The sequence below is a fragment of the Euprymna scolopes genome, chromosome 29, assembly GCF_053919585.1.
Source record: "Euprymna scolopes isolate OS-2025 chromosome 29, ASM5391958v1, whole genome shotgun sequence".
NCBI classification, from domain to species: Eukaryota; Metazoa; Mollusca; class Cephalopoda; order Sepiida; family Sepiolidae; genus Euprymna; species Euprymna scolopes.
In genome coordinates this window covers 86,254,139-86,273,757 of record NC_136510.1, presented here as the reverse complement: position 1 = coordinate 86,273,757, position 19,619 = coordinate 86,254,139, and the positions used below count along the sequence as shown (strand labels likewise).

The following is a 19,619-nucleotide window of genomic DNA, read 5'->3' as shown; positions in this document are numbered from 1 at the left end:
AAAAATAATTATTAATGAAAATAAATTGTGAAAGGAAGCAAAATCACCATATTACGTTTACTAAAAAAGATCAGTTGACAGGAGAGATAATTAAATTCTTACATCATGTGATGAACGTAATTCAAAATGTTGGACAAAATTTATTCTGCATATAAACTTTATTGAAAACAGTTTTTCATTAATAATTATTTTTTTACCTTATCGTTTTCAGTAATTTTTGGATGTGTTACTATTTGAGACATGACAATTATATAGGTACCATTTAATTTATTTGAAATTCAATATTTTTTCTTTTGTATAAAATAAAAGCACCCTAATTTTGTTGACCCTTTCTTATTGGAATTTCTAATTTTGCACTGGCTTACCATTTTCACATAGACTTGTTATTTCTTGGGGGTTTAGAACGATTTTCATTGGTTGAAATTACTTTGAGTTAACACATTCCTGTGAAAACTTACTTGCTTTGGGGAATGAGGAGAAAGGTGAATTGAAATGAAGCACAGGGAAAGAGAGTGCAAGCAATTAGAGCCATTTGCTTTGCAGCAGTTGTGGTAATCACTTTTCAATGCAGTCCCCACAGTCTCATCTTCACAATTGCTGACACACTAGGCAAGGATTTTTATAATAGTCAAGAAGGATGGAAAGACCGAAGATGGAGTGTTAAATTCGCTTACATCTAAGTGACTGTCGTTTAATTGCTATGGACTTCCATTTCTTGTAGTAAATAATTTTACCAAAAAATTCTTCATAAGTTTTGGTTTCAGTTTCAATTATAGCTAAAGGAACTCAAGTTATCTCTATATAAATAAAATGAACTCATTTTTTCTCGTCTGATTTTGACATTAATAGGATTAAAAATCAAGATATTTCATGCAAATATAATATGCACAAACGGCAGAACAATATCTGAGGTGTGTTATAGGCTTATTATTTCTCAAATTCCTCGATAATCTTAGATTTCTATACTTTTTCTGCTGAGAAGTCACGGGCAAAATCGGTTAAGATCAATGGAAGTGGTAAAATATTTTCTCTCTAATAAATTCCTCCTCCCCCTGCCACCACTTAACACCGTTTGGGGATCGTTCACAAGGAACAGTTGAGAAGAGAACACCGGTTTGGCTTCATAGTTCTTTCATGTGAAGTTATTTAAAATCACTAAACTAAGCTGCAGTGCTCTGTGGCGTAGTGGTTAGCGTGCTGGACAATTCACATTATATTTTCACGTTTGCGCCGACCTACCGTAGTCGTTTTTTTTTTTTGTTTTTTTTTCCTAAACAACTGGAATGGACTTTTCTTGGTGGCCGAACTGTTAACGTTGCAGATGTTTTTTTTTTTTTTTTTTTTTTTCACACTTTATTTTCCTACTTTTACTCATGACTCCGGGTTTGATCCTTCCTACTTACCTACCATAACATTTTTTAAAACTTCCCCCTCCCCCCCGTCCCGGAAACAAACACTCGGGCAACGCCGGGTACCCCCGCTAGTATATATCTATAATGTATGTATTCCAGTAACGCAATTCCTTTGGATTTTTACTTCTGGATATTGAACTTTAACTATCTTTTCTTGTTGGATTTTCTACTCTTCACCCGACCATCCATTCATATAAAATCATTTTTTTCTTTTTTTTCCCCCATTCCCTCTGCTTCACTATTTTTTAACTTTTACCAAGTAAGCTCTATGGCGTACTTGTAGTTTCATTAAATACTTTGCAAGCAGAATCCGATTCCGCATTTTGCTAATTCCTACCTTCTGATGAGAAGGAAAATATTTCTTTCGAAACTCCGCGGATTAAAGACAATCCACTTAATTTGTGTTTCCTTTTTGAAAATTAAATGTTTTTAACTCTTCTTAATGTGTTTTTAACATGTTTTATTAATTCTTTGTTCTTTATATATATATATATATATATATATATATATATATATATATATATACTAGCAAAAGTACCCGTCATTGACTGGGTTCAAAAACAGCCTACAGAAAATGGACTCCGATTTATGAAAGTATGATAGTTTATGAAAAGGAAAGGTTGTAAAGAGATAGCTTCGAATTTGGGGGTATCAAAACCAAAGCAAAATATGATGAAAGTAATAATGAAATAGATAAATCCCATAATTTATTGTACCATACCTGTTCACACTAAAACACTTATCACAATATTTTGTGGATCTATATTAAAAAACCTTGTTAAACTTTGTGACATATTTTCATTCTATGGAGGTCGGGTGCGAACGAACACCCCATAATTTTATCATACCATATTTCTTCAAACTGAAACATAATTATCAAAGTATACTTATGCAGATAGATATGAAAAGTCTTTATTAAAGTTTGTGCCTATTTCCATTCTATGGAGGTCAGGCGCGAATGCAGACCCCACAATTTTATTATACCTTCCCTATTTAAGTTAAAACATACTTATCAAAGTATTATTATGTACATCTATATGAAAAACACTTGTAAACGTTTTTTTTTAAATTTTTTATTTCCATACTTTGTTGACCAGGTGCGTACGTATACCCCACAATTTTAACGAATCATCATTATGCCAGATCAAACATATCCATTCCTGTGTCTCGATACATCTTCTATCATTATATGTAATCAGTTTTCTATAATAGTCAACCATATAGGATAGGAGCCTATTCATGACCAGACACGCACACAGCCATTCAGCTTATATATATATATATATATATATATATATATATATATATAAATGTTTAGAGGTACAGAATTTATATATAATTTTAAAAATAATCTCCTTGGGGAACTTTGAATTTTTTCTCACGCTTTTTTTTTTTTTTTCTCCCTCGTTGTGCCAATATTTTAATCGTTTTTAAACGTTAATAAATTTTGGCACATTTAATAAGTTCCCCATTAGAACTCTTTATTTTTCGACACAATATTATTTTGTTAGCTATCGATTTTCTCCTGACGAGATGATAGCCGAAAGAGCTCTTGAGAAACTTCCGCCTATTATTTTTAAATATATATATATATATATATATATATATATATATATATTTCATAACTTTTTATTTCGGTTTCAATTCAAGCTGATGCACCCAAGTCATATGGATATATTTTTTTTATTTTTGAAATCAAAATTTTATGAGATATAAAAATCAATAGAACATTAACCCTATAATAATATATATGAAATCTGCAAGAATTAAAATATAATTAAGCATATTTTACAACCGGGCTATGCCAAGTGTCCCTGCGAGCTTAGATAAATACTTTTGCAGTTTTAACTAAAGAGCTACAATAATATCAGAGCGTCTCCATTTATGCTGAACATCTACAGAATACCAACATTAATATATTACATATGAATGACTTCTCTGTGGAATTTCCACAGGTTCCGTTAGTAATAATAATTACTACTACTATTAGTAATCATAAACTCTTGATATTATACTAACAGAATCCGTGGAAATTCCACGGTAGTTGAAAATTTTTAAAACACATAAATAAAATGAATAAAAAAATAAAATAAAACAAATAATGATGAATTTAAAATAATTTTCTTTAGTAAATTCTTTCAGATTCTTTGAAAGCTAAAAATTCATTTAAAAAATTTACATTTTTTTCAATGAAAATCCAACACAACACATTTTTTTTTTCCTGAATAATTTTTAGTATAAATTATAAAAGATAAGTCAATTCACCTGCACATTTTTTTGAATTTAAAAAAAAATCTAAAAAAAAAATTAGTCTTCTTTCAACATGACTTTTTTTTATTATAAAATAAAATAAAATAGCCAATTTGAAAACGTAAACAGACAGCCATTTATTCTTTTTTTGTTGTTGTTTTGAAAATTTTTGGAGAGGAAATGGTTTTAATGATTTTTAACTAGTAAAGAGCGACTATAAAGGGAGGTAATTCGTTTCTCATTAATTAATTTTGTGATGGTTTTTTTTTTTGTGACGTCGGTCAAGTAAACTAATATTTAGATACTAGCATTTCAGCCCAGCGTTGCCCGGGTGTTTGGAGGTGTATGTTGAGCAAAAAAAAAAAAAAAAAGTGGTAGTAGGAAGGCAGGCTCAAACCCATACTGCAAAGGAGGAAAAGAACGGGGAAAAAAAACCTGACGTCTTTGCTGTTACAACCATCGTCAAACTGGAAGTGACGTAGGCTTTAATTAAGGCTAGACAATCAAAAGGAGAGGATGACTTTCGAAAATATCGGCGAAAAAAGCGACCCCCCCCTTGTAGAAAAGTGCCCAGTTGAAGGTGAAGATATTAATGTTTTTAGCCAATTTTTCGATATTTGTCATCTGAAAGGTCGAACTTCATAACGATACTGATCTTGTGAAAATCCGTCCTCTATGTCGAAAGTTTTAGGCAAACATGCAAACATACATACATACATTTATATATTGGTAACTAAAAATTTTCGACCCAAACCGATTAAAAAGCTTGTCCTATCTCTGAATACCCTTTATGTAAAATTTCAAATGTTTAGACCAGAAATTGTCTGAGTAAATTTGTAGAGACCGCAGAGGTAAAAATTTTTTTAACTTTGACCCCTATTATGACTCCTTAAAATTTATTGTTTTGGGCTCAAATTAAGTTATTAAGTTAGATCCCTGTCCAAGGAACCTATATCTAAAATTTCAATTGTTTATACCCAAAATTGACGGAGAAGTTTGGTAGAGTTCTCAAAGGTCAAATCGTTGAACTTTGACCCCTTAACAGCCAAATTTCTGGCCAAAAACCGATCACAAAGATTTTCCCAAATCTCAGTATCCTGTATATCAAATTTCGAGTCTGTAAACTTAAAATTGACAGAGTTATTGCGTAGGAAAATGTACACAGACACACACACAGACAAGTTCACTTTTATAGATATATAGATAGATTATTTGTACTCAGAATTTTCACACAAGCAATCCTCAGAGATTGCTCAGTGAAAACAACTGGTGGTCTTCCCTTGAGTCTATGTGGCAACAAGTCTTCCCAGATCTCCAGTATTTATTTATTTATTTTTTTTTTTACAAAGGAGTCACCACATATCAAAGCCAGGAGGCCACTTGAGGATAAGGGTTAATGTGTGTATTGTAGTCATTAAGAAAGTAGCATAGTAATCGTTTATAGTGGAAATATGGTATAATTACATTATTTACAAGGCCGGTTCAATAAGAATTTGTTTACATTGGACTTAAAGACGACAATATTGTAGTCGGTTGGAAAGCAGACCAGTGGAACAGAGTTCCAGAGGTAGGCAATTCTAGGAAAGAAGCTTTGTTTGTGGAATCCATGTTTAGGTTTATGCATCAATAGAGAGTGGGAGAAATTATTGATAGTGATTTTGGATATATGAGTGTTTTTCGTGAAAGTTTGGCAGGGGGGGCATAGATTGGAGCTCAGACGAGCACTTAGTATAAATTTAAAAAATTATGAAAAATAATCCAGTAGATGTGCTAGATGCCTTTTTTTTAAACAAAGAATCATCCACGATTACGTTCTGACATTTTGTTGTTTAAACATGGTCCTCTAGAATTAAAATCAAAGGGACATAAGTCAGTCTGTCATACTGAATAGGTCGCACAACTCTTCCACATTAAAACATTCAATAAAACTTGATAATTTAACCATTTCTATTTTTACTTGTAATTATTTTTCTACTGCATCATTTTTAATAATTTTTGGAATTTATACTAATTATGACATGTCACGTAATGTTTTCACCTGAAATGCGTTGGTTTTAATCTACACAAGCACTTTTTTTATTATTATTTATTGTTTTGTTTTTTTTATTAATTATTATCATCATTACTTAATAGGAGTTTTCACACAAGCCATCATCGAAGAATTCTCTTTGAAAATAACCTGTGGTTTTTCCTGGAGTTTGGGCGACAACAAGTCTCTCCAGATTTCCAGTACTCTTCACTTCTTTCAGTAACCTTTGCAAATTAGTTTGCGTTATCGCAATAACCATTTCTCATTGATAGCGATAATTGGTCTTCACTGGGATTTGAGTGGCAATGAGTCTCTCTAGTTCTCTTCGCACTCATCCAGTGGAGGTCTGGTTAGTGCTTTCTGTCCTTGGCCTTTCCATCCTCCTTGACCCTTCTCACTTATTTGATGTGGCATCAGTTTATGGCGCAAAAAAAATTATTATTAGCAACAACAACAACAACGCTTGACACTATAATATCCCCCCTTCAAGTAAAAAATGGCTAATATTTTAAATCTCTTCAGCAAAGAAAGTTGAAAGAATAAATTATTTTTCAAACAATGAAAAAAAAAGAAAGAAAAGAAAAGATTTTTACAAAATAATTCTATTTGAAAATCGTATAGATCTTTTTTTGTTTAAATTGATATTGATATTAAAATGGCCGCCTGGGCTCATCTTCATCATTCTTACACCCAAACAGAGAGAAAGAGAATTGGATGTTTTGTTGTCGTTTGTTTATTTGTGTCTGGCACTCAGTTTACTCTGTTGTTATCCCCATTCCAACTCCAGCCCCCACCTTCCCAAGATCAACCCATCAACCCCATCCCCCTGATTAGATATAAGCTTTGTCACTGCCATAGCTGCTGCCACTGCAAGAGTGTACAAAAAGGCCAGGTTGCCTTTTTATGATCCCTTCACCTCCCTGATTATCTCTCTTACTGCCTTTTTTTTTTTTTTTTTTTAAATGATTTCTACATGCTTTTATATATATATCTGTACTTTCTTTCTCTTGTGTAATTAGGTCATACAAAATTTCCCCTTCATCAGACTAATTTCCTTGACTTTTTTTGTATCAGTATTCTCAATAAACAGCTCATTTTCTTTCCTTTCTTTTTTCTTTTTTTTTTTTTTTTAAATATAATTTCTGTTTCTTTCTATTTGTTTCCACCTTATCCTTTAACAAATTAAAACAATATTATTAAAACAAATACTCTGGTGCTTATTTAAAATTAAACTTAGTTTAAAAAACAAAAACAAAACAAAAAAAAATACAGGAAAATCTTTCTGGTGTACGTCATGGAACGGAGATGTCATATTCCGAAATTGATCAAGTAGTTTTTTTTTGTGTTTTCGTTTTGTTTTGTTTTTTCTTTCTTTTTTTTTTTGATTAAGAAAATCAAATTTTATGAGGAGGCCAGGAGCTTGCTAAAACTTCAAGGACGACAATTCAATTCGACTACCGGGATTTTGTTTGTAATCAAAACTTTTCAATTGCTGAAAATCGTAGGATTTGGTTTTCTAAAAAAAAGAAAAAAAAAAATTTGATCAATTTATGTGATTTTTGGAATATTACATATTTGTTCCGTGACGAGTACATCATAAAGCTTTTTCTGTATTTTTTTTTTTTTTCTTAATCAAGTGTAATTCTAATTAAACACGAATAAGCTTCCATTTTGTCTCTTGTTTGTTTGTTTGTTTTAGCCAAAATTGAGAAAGAAGAAAAAGAAGAAATGTATAAAAAAGAAATTTGATATTGTCTTGTGATTTCAGTTCGTTGTCATCTTTACATTGATTAAAAAAAAAATGTTTAAAGAAAAGAAAGAAAGAAATCTAAACAAGGTTGTCTAATGTTTAGAAATGCTTTTTTTTTCTTTTTTTTTTTTTTTTTTTTTTTTTTTTGCAATTTGTATTTGCTGGAGCCAACAGCCCCCCCCCACCTCCTTTTCATTTCATTTCTTTTTTTTGTTTCTTTCTTCTTTTTATCACATCTTGTCTGCTTATCAAAATACATGTAAATACAAACCACTCAAATAGAATTTTTCTTAAACAAATGATCCAAACATTAAACTTTTCTATGTCAAGAAGCTATACCAATGAATACTTAAATTGTGTGTGTGTGTGTGTGTGTGTGTGTGATTTTATTTCAGTCGAAGTTCTCATAAATCAAAGGGGTCCCTTCCTAGAGCTAACACTTGATCTCTATATGAGAAACGTAGTTCTTCAAATATTCCATTAGTATTCTCCTTTACATCTCAAACACCGGGTTAGTAAAGAAGTTGAGAACATAATTTTCCGTTCTCCAATCGACCATTTTAATATGTTATAGTATATCTTTCTTGTTGTTTCTCGGTTTTACTGGATGCCAGGACAAGAATTCATCTAGTCTAGTGGAGTATCCAGCTTCCTTCTGTTATTTGACGTAACATCACTTGGAGAAGGTGCACCATTTCTCGTGGGTTAGTCATACAGAGAATATCTTATTAGTGCTCCCTGGTGCTACCAGATCAGGCTGTCTGAAAATATTGGCTCCCTAAGACGAAATGCACCTAACATTGATGCTTTTTGTTTTTCTGCTTCCTTTTGCAAAACTTAATTATGTTCTGCAAAACCAAAAACAACAACCCACTTTCTCCCCGCCCCTCTCCTTTTTCTTTCTTCCCATTTCTCTTTCTATCTCCCCCACTTCCTGACTGGTTTCCGAACTTAAAATGTACCAAACATTAATACTGAAACCCTTTTCTCTCTCCCATTGCAAAACTCATTCATGTTCTGCAGGTGAGGGAAGAAAAATGGTAAAATCCACTATAAACCAACCAAACCAAACACTACAAACTAGCGGTTGAAGATACAAAGAGTTTGAAGAATAAAAATCTTCTACAAAATAACTGGATGCAACATGAATACTATTTCCAAAATAACTGGATTCGGTATTAAATAACCCGAAACAGGTTGATATGCCGTAAAACAAAACAACCAAACCAGACCATTATTAGTGCTCCAAATACGAAATGTGATATTGAATATTTGGTCAGTTTTTGTTTTTTTTACACAGGAATCACCACTTATCAAGGCCCGGAGGCCATTTGAGGGTAAGGGTTAATGGGTAAACATTAGTCAGTGTAATTATAGCATAAAAAACATAAGTAGTGGGAATTTTGTAAATTGGATCACTTAGGGGGACGGTTCATCAAGAACTTGTTTACATTGGACTTGAAGACAATCAGATTGTAGTCAGCTGGAAAGCAGGCAATCGGAAGAGAGTTCCACAGGCGTGCAGTTCTGAGAAAGAAGCTTTGTTCATGGAATCTGCATTTAGGTTTAGGCACAGATAAAGAGTGTGGGAAATTATTGATAGTGGTTTTGTCTATACGAGTGTTTTTCATGAAAGTTTGGCGAGGGGGGACCATAGATTGAAGCTCAGCTGAGCACTTGCCATGAAAATAATGATAAAGCAGAGACAGGCTCACAACATCTCTTCTGTGGGAAAGAGGTTGCAGGGAAGAGAAAAGGGCATCCCCCACTAAGCTACGGAGTCTATTTTGAACTCTCTCAAGGCAGGATATGGTCTTTCTAGCAGCTCCTGCCCAGATGTGGCAACAAGTATTCCATCGTTGGCCGTACCTGGCTTTGAAGGGAAAAGTATCCTCATGCCATGTTGTCTTGTAAAGAGAGACCATAGACACTCGAGCATAGCGTCTAGTGTTCAAATTCATGTGTGTGTGCACATGTTAATCATATCCTTAAGTATATACGAGCAAATATATGCTCCTTCCAGCCGTATAATTCTTGCTAGCCTGGGAAGATACCATGGTGAACAAAGATAGACTACACTGACACCCCCCCCCCGTCCTAAAGAGGAGGTAATACCTTGGAGGATTACCTTATGCAAGAAAGTAATGCCTGTGAGTATGGTATTAAAACCGCAGATTAGCGTTGGGATAATTAATCGCAATTGGTAATCTGAATTTTTTTTTTTTTTTTTGAAAATCGGTATCAGAATCGGAAAAAAGTTGTGCTAATTTTCCAATGCCAAAAACAATTTTTTTTTTTTTTTTTTAATGTTTAAAACTTAACTTTGGTACTTATGCACTTTTGTTACCGTTTTGAAATAATAACATTATTATTTAGGAAGTCGTTCTTAAGATGGGGAGAGGAGGATGTTTTGTAATTATTCTGTACTTTCACCTAACAATTTAATTAAAAAGGATATCGTAAAACTTGAATTTAACTTGAAAAATATCATGGTAACAAAACTGCATAAGCACCTTAATTTTCCATTACTGGTGCTAATGTTAAATATTCCTTTATTTTAAACTACTAATGAAACTAAAATTTGTAGAGCATTCCCCACAATTACATTTGTTACGTTTGTGAAAATATATGCATATATTACGTTGGTCTTTACAGTAATTAGAAATTTTAAAAATTAAAAAAAACAACAACAACTCTATAACTAAATATTTAGAGGTTTTAAAAGAATTGGAATCGGGAAAAAATATTGGAATTGTCCCATCACTAGAAGAGATACTTGACTAATCCCCCCCTCCCATCCTCACTTCAAAAAGGAGAATGTTGCAATATTTTTGGTATAGTTATGAGGGTAGATATTTACTTGCTACCCACCTCAGCAAGATCTCGCACAAGGTCAGAAAATGAGAATGTCCAGCCAATGCCCCTAACGGCAGGGCACTCTGGCCTAGCAAAATTTATCTGGGCATCGTCTATCAGCATTCCCTTGTAGTGGCGCCTCTGGTAACAAGTGATAAACTTGGCCTACCTGAAAGCCGGGTGGCAAGGCCTGGGAGGGTGAGCCTCCTAGGTAATACCCAGGCGATGTACCTTAGTCTGATAGGTACTGGGCCAGTTCCTGGCCCTTTATCTGTCAGGCTGGTTATCAAGAACATATTCTTGACGAGTACTTTTCTACTCAAGTCTCCAAGCAACCGCAGCAGCAATGAGACTCACCCTCTGACATCAAAAATAATAGGAGGGTAGATATTTGCATACTGTTCACCTCAGCATGGTGAGTTGGAATGTCAAGCAAGCACCCCTAAAGGAGGGACACTTGCAAATAGCCATGAATGATAATTTCCACAGACCCTGTACTAATCTTGACCTCTTGGGCTATTTGACGAATATTCACACGTCGATCTTCAAAAATGATAACCTCTTGTTTACTGACAGATACCTCATCAATGGCAGACGGAGGGCGGGGAACCATTGTGGGAGCAGTTTCCACAGATTTCCGGCCATGTTTTAATTCATAATTCCAGCCTGTTGCAAAATCATATGATGGAGCATCATTAATATACATTTCTTTCATTTCATCAAGTCTCCTGTGGTGTGTATCCTTTCAGATATAAAAACCGAATCACTGCCTGACACTCAACAGGATCCATTTCACACCTGACCTGTAAATCAGAAACCACGATTAGTCTAAAGGTGTAATTTGCCACATAACCCATAGAGTTATAAATCATTGCACATGCAAAATTTCATCTAGATTAGACAACTGAAAGTGGGTCAAGGGCATTACTTATTGAATGTCCCTCACATTACACCACAATACTTTTTACACGTTTCCAGAAGAGTCACAGGCAAACATGGGTAATTATTTTTGCTTTTGTAAATTGATTTCTAATTGGATCGATCTGAATTGTATAAATTTTCTTTTATATTATACTAGCGGGGGTACCCGGCGTTGCCCGGGTATTTGTAGGTGTGTATGGTGTTAAATAAAAAAGAAACCGGGGGGGGGAGAGGTTGGGTAGGATCGAACCCGAAGCCCTGAGGCGAAGTTTGAAAATAAAATCGGCCAGCCAGAATGAGTTAGTGAAAGATGTTTGAATTTATTTAAGTAAGAACCAGATTGACAGGTGCGTGCCCGGAAGTCGTCGAGCGTTACGACGACGACGTCAATGACCAGGTTTGTTTGTTATAATCAAAGTAAAAAAAAGAAAACGTGTTAATTAAGCGGGGGGGGGGGGGGGTAATCAAAACATTGAGAAAAAAAACCACAAAAAAAACTAACGTAAGGCAAACGAACGATGAAAACAGAAAACGAACACGTGAAAAATGGCTTAAATAAGCCTGTTTCGATATTAAAATTTTAAAAATCGGTGGGTACCCGGGTATTTTTGGGTGTGTGGTCGGGGGTGGATAAGTGAAGTAAAAAAAAAACAGAAAAACGAATGTTACGTGAAAAAATGCTTCAATAACACTGGTTCAATATTTAAATTTAAAAAATCGAAAAAAAAATAAAGACATCTCACACCACGATTCGAACCCAAAACGTTTAGATAATGAACCAACGCGCTAATCAACTGATCTAACGCAACGTACATGAAATTTGTTCAGTTTTCAACTATTTAAAGTAAATCAGGTCATGACGTCATCTGGCGCATGCGTAGAACCGGTCGTCATCATGAGAAGACCATTTTTGTTGACCCCCCCCCTCTGTCAAAAATTGTCGATTTCGGGGTTAAAAAATGAACGGTTTTGGCAAATTTTTTGATATTTTCGAGCGAAGGATGGGGCTTCGATATGATACCGAGTTTATGAATTTTCGTCGTGTCTGTCGAAAGTTTTTAGCAGACACACAAACATACATACATTCATTTTCGCTTTTATATATATAGATTATTATCTATATATATAAAAGCGAAAATGTATGCATGTGTGTTTGTATGTCTGCTAAAAACTTTCGACAGACAGAACAAAAATTCACAAATTTGGTCTCATATGAAAGCCCCATCCTTCGCCCGACAAATATTGAAAAATTGGCTAAAAACGTTAATTTTTTTCACCCTGAAATCAGCACTTTTCTACAGGGAGGGGGGGGGTCAGCAAAAACCGTCCTCTCATTACAAATTTTCTTCTACGCATGCGTCATGCGACGTCGTAACCTGATTTAGTTTAGAAGTTTAAAAAAATTATCTAATTTCGTATACGTCATGTTAGGTCAGTTGGTTAGAGCGCTGGGTCATTATCTAAAGGTTTTGGGTTCGAATTGTGGTGTGAGATGCCTTTTTGTTTTGTTTTTTCGATTTTTTTAAATTTTAATATTGAAGCAGGGTTATTTAAGCCATTTTTCACGTAACATTCGTTTTTCTGTTTTTTGTTTTTTTACTTCGCTTATTCTTAGGTTTTCATTAACACCCCACCCCCCACCCCCAATCGACCACACACCCAAATACACCCGGCCAACGCCGGGTACCCACCAATTTTTTAAATTTTAATATTGAAACAGGCTTATTTATGTCATTTTTCACGTATCTTTTTTTTTATTTTTATTTTTCTGATTTTTTAAAAAGTTTTAACGTTCGTTTTTCTGTTTTCTTTTTTGTTTCTATTTTTTCGATTTTTACATTTAACATCGTTCGTTTGCTTTACGTTAGTTTTTTGTTTTCGATTTTTTTTTAAGTTTTAACTTTTAAAAATATTTACTTCACTTATTCTTATGTTTTGATTACCCCCCACCGCCCGGGTACCCCCTGCTTTATTTTTCAGATAAGTTTTAACGTTCCTTTTTCTGTTTTATGTTTTTTGTTTTTTTTTACTTCGTTTATTCTTATGTTTTTATTAACACCCCCCCCCCCTGTCCAACCACACACACCTCCAAACACTTGGGCAACGCCGGGTACCCCCTCCCCCCCCCCGCTTTTTTTTACTTCGCTTATTCTTAGGTTCATTAACACCCCCACCCCCACTCGACCACACACACACACTGAAAAACACCCGGGCAACGCCGGGTACCACTCGCTAGTCTATATATATAAAAGCGAAAATATGTGTATGTATGTAGGTTCGCTTTTTGTGTGTGTCTGCAAAAGTTTTTTTTCCAGCAGCTTCTCGAGGCCGTCGCTCATTTTAAAAACTTTCTATATGCTGTCTAAATGATAATATCTCCGACTTAACAAAGGGGGTCGCCTGTCTATTTAATTTGTCCGACTTTGAAACGTTAAATATTCAACATTTTGGAATCGCTGCATGTTTGCTTTCGTTTTTTGGTATAAAAAAGCGAAACTCAATTCGAATCCTGGCCCACAGCCAGTGGTCTCTAGAAAGCGATGTAATATTTGGTCAATGTTGGCTTACCGTCGTCATATCAGATGGTTGCTTTTATTTCAAGATGAGCCACTCCCTTAATAAACGGGGTAGCTGTTTTTCCCCAAAGTTAGGTAAAAACAAACAAACCGGGTTATTGACCTCATTAAAAACTGTCCCGCAGAAAATGTTAACTGCTGAATAGCTATTGCTTAGGTCATCGTCATAACGCTCGCAGAAAATGTTAACTCTACGACTTCCACTTGACATCATTAAGTGCGGGCACCCGTCAATTCTCTTCTTACTTAAATAAATTCAAACTTCTTGCAGTAACTCGTTCTTGCTGGGCGAGCGGTTAACGTGTCATGTCTTTTTCACATTTTATTTTCCAACTTCGCCTCAGGGCTTCAGGTTCGATCCTTCCTACTTACCAAAACTCCCCCCCCCGGTGTTTCTTTTTGATTTAAGAGCGCACACACACCTCGAAACACCCGGGCAACGCCGGGTACCCCTGCTAGTTACATATATAAATCTCACCTGTTTAAATGTATGTATGTTTGTATGTCTGCCTAAAACTTTTGACAGAGGCAATGGATTTTCATAAGATCGGTATCATTTTGAAGCTCGACCCTTTGGACGACAAATATCGAAAAATTGGCCAAAAACATTAATTGCTTCACCCTCAACTGGGCACTTTTCTACAAGGAGGCGTTGCTTTTTTCACCAATTTTTTTTTTTTTTTTCAAGTCATCCCTTCTTTTCGATTGTCTAGCCTTAATTTAAACCTACGTCACTTCCAGTTTGGCGATGGACGCAATAGCAAACACATCACGTTTTTTTTTTTTTTTTCACATTCTTTTCCTCCTTCACGATACGGGTTCAAACCTGCCTTCCTACTACCACTTTTTTTTTTTTTTTACTCAACACACACCTCCAAACACCCGGGCAATGCCGGGTACCTAGGCTAGTTACATATATATGCTTTACTTGAGTTAGCTTTCAGAAATCAAGGATCCATAGTATAACATGTAAAGTATTTAGTAAAATTCAGTTGTAAGTGATACTCTTCTGGAGTTTGGTTTAATTCTCAGTGTGGGCACTATTCAGATATACAAAGGGAATTAATTAGGGCTTCTACCCAGTCATGACTGATGAAACAAGAGTATACTATCCCTGTGGATTAAAGAAAGGGTACTATTTGAAATTCCGTGCAAATTCCTAAGTTCGACTAAATACACCTGAAGAAGGCCGGAGGTTACATCAGTTAAAACATTGTGCGAATAACATTCAAGATGAGAACAGTAGCTTGAGTAATCCAAATGATATAAATTATCATTCCTGATCTCAAAAAATCAAAGACATTGAATCATTTTGTTCAGAATTTTGCTGAAACATAATTGCGTCAGTATTTTAGGGCATGGTGTGACATCATGGACTCAAATGCATATATAGGGATTAAGATCAAAAGTAAAAAGAAATGGAAAAAAGAGAAAAAAGATTTGTGAGAAGTTACGCCTAGCCAGCACGCTACGGCTCTTCCTCTTACCACTTTTATTGAGAGCCAGCTATGTCTGGTGCCATGTATTGACAGCTAGCTATGTCTGGTGCCATGTATTGACAACCAGCTGTGTCTGGTATGGTGTATTGAGAACTAGCCGTGTGTGTGGTGTAGTGTATTAGCAGCCAGCTGTGTCTGGTGCCTCGTGTTGACAGCCAGCTGTGTCTGGTGCCGCATACTGAGATCCTGCTGTGTCTTGTGCCGCATAATGACACACAGCTGTTTCTGGTGCCGCGTAATGACACCCAGCTGTTTCTGGTGCCGCATAATGACACCCAGCTGTGTCTGGTGCCGCGTAATGACACCCAGCTGTGTCTGGTGCCGCATAATGACACCCAGCTGTGTCTGGTGCCGCGTAATGACACCCAGCTGTGTCTGGTGCCACGTAATGACACCCAGCTGTGTCTAGTGCCCCGTAATGATATCCAGCTGTGTCTGGTGCCGTATAATGACAGCTGGCCGTTATAGCAGTCAGAAAGAGCGAACATACTGATGTTAAATACGTGTCAGCAATCAGTGTGGTAAACAAAGAAAATAAATAACTTTTTCTTGTGCCCAGAAAGTTCATGTTCAAGTTTTCAGTTCCTACATACAATGTTTGTGTCCATGAGAGATCAACAATGTTAAATTACTAATAGAGAAACAATTGTGATGCTTAAAAATTTATGGACTGTAATGCATTCTGAACATCTAAATGTTACATTTTAATCCTTTAAACAGTTTCCAGTAAGATTAACAATAATCTTTTCTTAAACCAATAATGAAAATATTAAATTAATCCGACAATTAATGGATGTATAAGATTTTTATGTACTGCCATCCCCACCCTCCCAATTCGTAAATATTCTATGCGGATTTATTTTTGTAAACGTAAACAAATGTGTTCTTGATTGTTTTTGTTTTAAAGGAGGGATGATTTATTTCTTCTGTGTAAATAAAACAGTAGATGTTTGTATGTGAGTGTGTGTCCGTGTGAAAATATTTAACTGATAAACTTTTAAGCTATTGGTCACACAACACTGAAATTAACAGGAAATAGTAATCATACACCAAGGATGGTTTATAACAAGTAAAATCTTTGTTTGGATGAATGAATAACACGTATATGTCGGCAAGTTGAAATGCAAAACGTTCATTTACACTTATTAACATATTTCTGTTAGTTTTGTGCATGTGCAAATTCATTCATAGCTTGAAGTGGTTTAATTTTAAATCTTTCTTATCTCTCTGTCGATAGCTCAAACAGTAAGGAACGCAGCTGGAGCGCTAAATGTTTCGGTTTTGATTCTAGCTGTCTTTTTTTTTTTTTTTTACTTTTGAAATCAGTACTACATATATAATATTCAATAGAGAATTAGCTTTGAAATAATAAATGAAATATTAAATTTGCTTGAATTAAAGGCAATCATGTGCATGAACATGTTTCTGAATTTTTAAGATGAGGACTGATTATTTGGGTTGTTTAAACTGCAGTTCTTATCGTCAGTGTTATTTTCACAATGTTTCGGCTGATGTAAGCTCTGACCTTCTTCAGGCATATCTTGTCGAACTCTGAGATCTTCTATTCAAAATTCTGTGGAGATTTCCAAGTTTGACAAAAAGATTCACCTGAAGAAGGTTGGAGGTTACATCAGCCGAAACATTGTGTGAATAGCACTCAAGATGAGAACAGTAGTTTGATCTGTCCAAGTAATACAAATTATCATTCCTCATCTAAAAAAAAAAAATCAAAGACATTGAATTGTTTTGTTGACAATTAAACCGGAAGTAAAAAAAAAAAAAAAAGTGGTGTTACATCAAAATGTGACTTTTCAGCTTGTGCTCATTCTGGGGTGTCTCAAATCCATTTGATCCAATTGTTGTATAGTAAATTGGTTATGACATCCATTTGATCTGATAATTTTATTAATAAACAAATTGAAGGATTAAAAAAATAATTGCTCTCCCTGACACCGAGAAACAAGTGTGATGCTAACAATTATGAGAGGTAATTCATTCTGAATATCTAAATGTCCTATTTTATGTTTTAATCTTTTAAACAGTTTAAAATAAGATTAACAATAATCTTTTTGTAAATCAAATAATACAGGGTATACTCAAAACATGACAAATCACTAGACTGATCAGACTGTCTGAAGATATTGGCTTCCTGATACGAAATGCACCTAACATTGATGCTTTTTGTTCTTCTACTTCCTTCTGCAAAACTTAATTGTGTTCTGCAAAACCAAAAAAAAAAAAAATAAAACAAAAACAAAACACCTTTTCCTTCTTCCTATTTTCCCTTTTCTCTTTCTATCTCTCCCACTTCCTGACTGGTTTCCTAACTTAAAATGTACCAAACATTAATACTGAAACCCGTTTCCCTCTCCCATTGCAAAACTCATTCATGTTCTGCAGGGCAAGAAACAAAAATGATAAAATCCACTATAAAACAACCAAACCAAACACTATTGGTATTGAAGATTGAAGATACAAAGAGCTTGGAGAATAAAAACCTTCTACAAAATAAGTTCATGCAACATGAATACTATTTAAAAAAATAACTGGATTCAGCATTAAATAATCCAAAAAGGATTGATATGCCATAAAACAATCAAACTAAACCAAACTCTACAAATAAATATTTGAAGATATAAAGAACTTGAAGCATAAAAACTTTTACCAAAATAACTGAATTCGACATTAAATAACATGAAAAGGGTTGATATTTTGTGAAACAAAACAGCCAAACCAAACAAATCAGTAGAAGTTTAACCTCGATACAAAAGAAATCATTTTCAGCATGATATGATGCATCTCAAGCCACAGTCTTTATAGTTAGCCTCTGTATAGTGGATGATGCTGAAAAGTTGCATCCTTCATGATGTAATTCTGTTAATGTATATGGACATAGAACACGGCTGATCTAAAAATCCTATGTTTATGGGTAATTGTAATTCCTGTAGCAATCATTGACAACTGAATGCTTCAACAAAGAGATGTCGGAAAAGACCATTTTGCATGACAACTGAAAGATGCATCGCAAAGCGATGCATCTATAGTAATGACGCATATCGATATGACGTTTCTGAATTTTTGAGATGAGGATTGGTTATTTGTATTATTATTCATCGGACTACTGTTCTCATCTTGAGTGTGATTTTGACAACGTTTCGGTCGATATAGCCTCTGGCCTTCTTCAGGTGTATCTTATCAAACTCAGGAATGTTTCTGTCGAACTTGGGAATTCGAACAGAATTTCGAGCGGAACCCTTTATTTACTTCACGGGGTTAGCATGCTCTTGTTCTGTCAGCCATGACTGGATAAAGGTCCTAAGTAATTTGCAAATGTATATTTTCAGTCGCCACATTGAGGATTGAACCTTCAATCTTCAGAAGAATATCACTTTTACAATTGATTTTTCCCAGTACTCTAACCACTGTGCCACGGGTCTTTGCGAACTTCAGGACCTCTATCCAGTCATGGCTGACGGAACAAGAGCATACTAACCCTGTGAAGTAAATAAAGGATTCCACTCAAAATTCCGTCTGAATTCCTGAGTTTGATAAGATACACCTGAAGAAGATCGGAGGTTATATCGACTGAAACATTGTGAAAATCACACTCAAGATGAGAACAGTAGTCCGATGAATAATAATACATGCATATCGATGTCATCAGCCATAAAAAGATCCAAATAATAGTTCTTGGAAGGAACACATCAGGAGAATCCGAGAAGAATCCTCAACCTGATTGAACGATTCTGTATTGATATTTTTATTTGAAGTACTGTTATTGATTTATTTTACTTATTTATTTTGTGCATTCACACATGTCGAAGGATATTTAATGTTGATAGGATAGCAGCCTAAGATTTACTAATTGATATATATATATATAAATCCGTATTACTGTCTGTTTGTTCACAATAAAGTCATGGATGACGTCCTCTTAATGCATTTATATACATACATACATGTGTGTGTGTGTGTTATATATATATATATATATATATATATATATATATATATATATATATATATATATGCTATCTGGTCATACATGATGCCGTGCATGAGTCATAGATTTCCTGGGCAACGTCACATCTCCCTGCTAGTAATAATATATGACTAAAACTATCCGAATGTTCTCATCTCTATTTAAAAAAATGTTAAATAGCAATAATTTAATTAATATAAATATGAATAGATTTATAGCATTTGTTTTCCTCCCTTTGTTTCTTTCCTGTTATTTTTCTGCGAGTCTAATATCTTCAGAGGGGCAGCCATCTTAAATTCTTCACTTCACTTGATGGACCCACTTTTGCATCCTTTTTAAGAAGA

At 34.6% G+C, this 19,619-nt stretch overlaps 1 protein-coding gene across 2 annotated transcripts in view; it reads left to right on the top strand.

Moving 5' to 3' along the window:
• LOC145252771 (THO complex subunit 7 homolog) overlaps nt 1-19,619 on the top strand; it is a 285,927-nt gene that overhangs the window by 201,512 nt on the left and 64,796 nt on the right. The window lies entirely within an intron of this gene.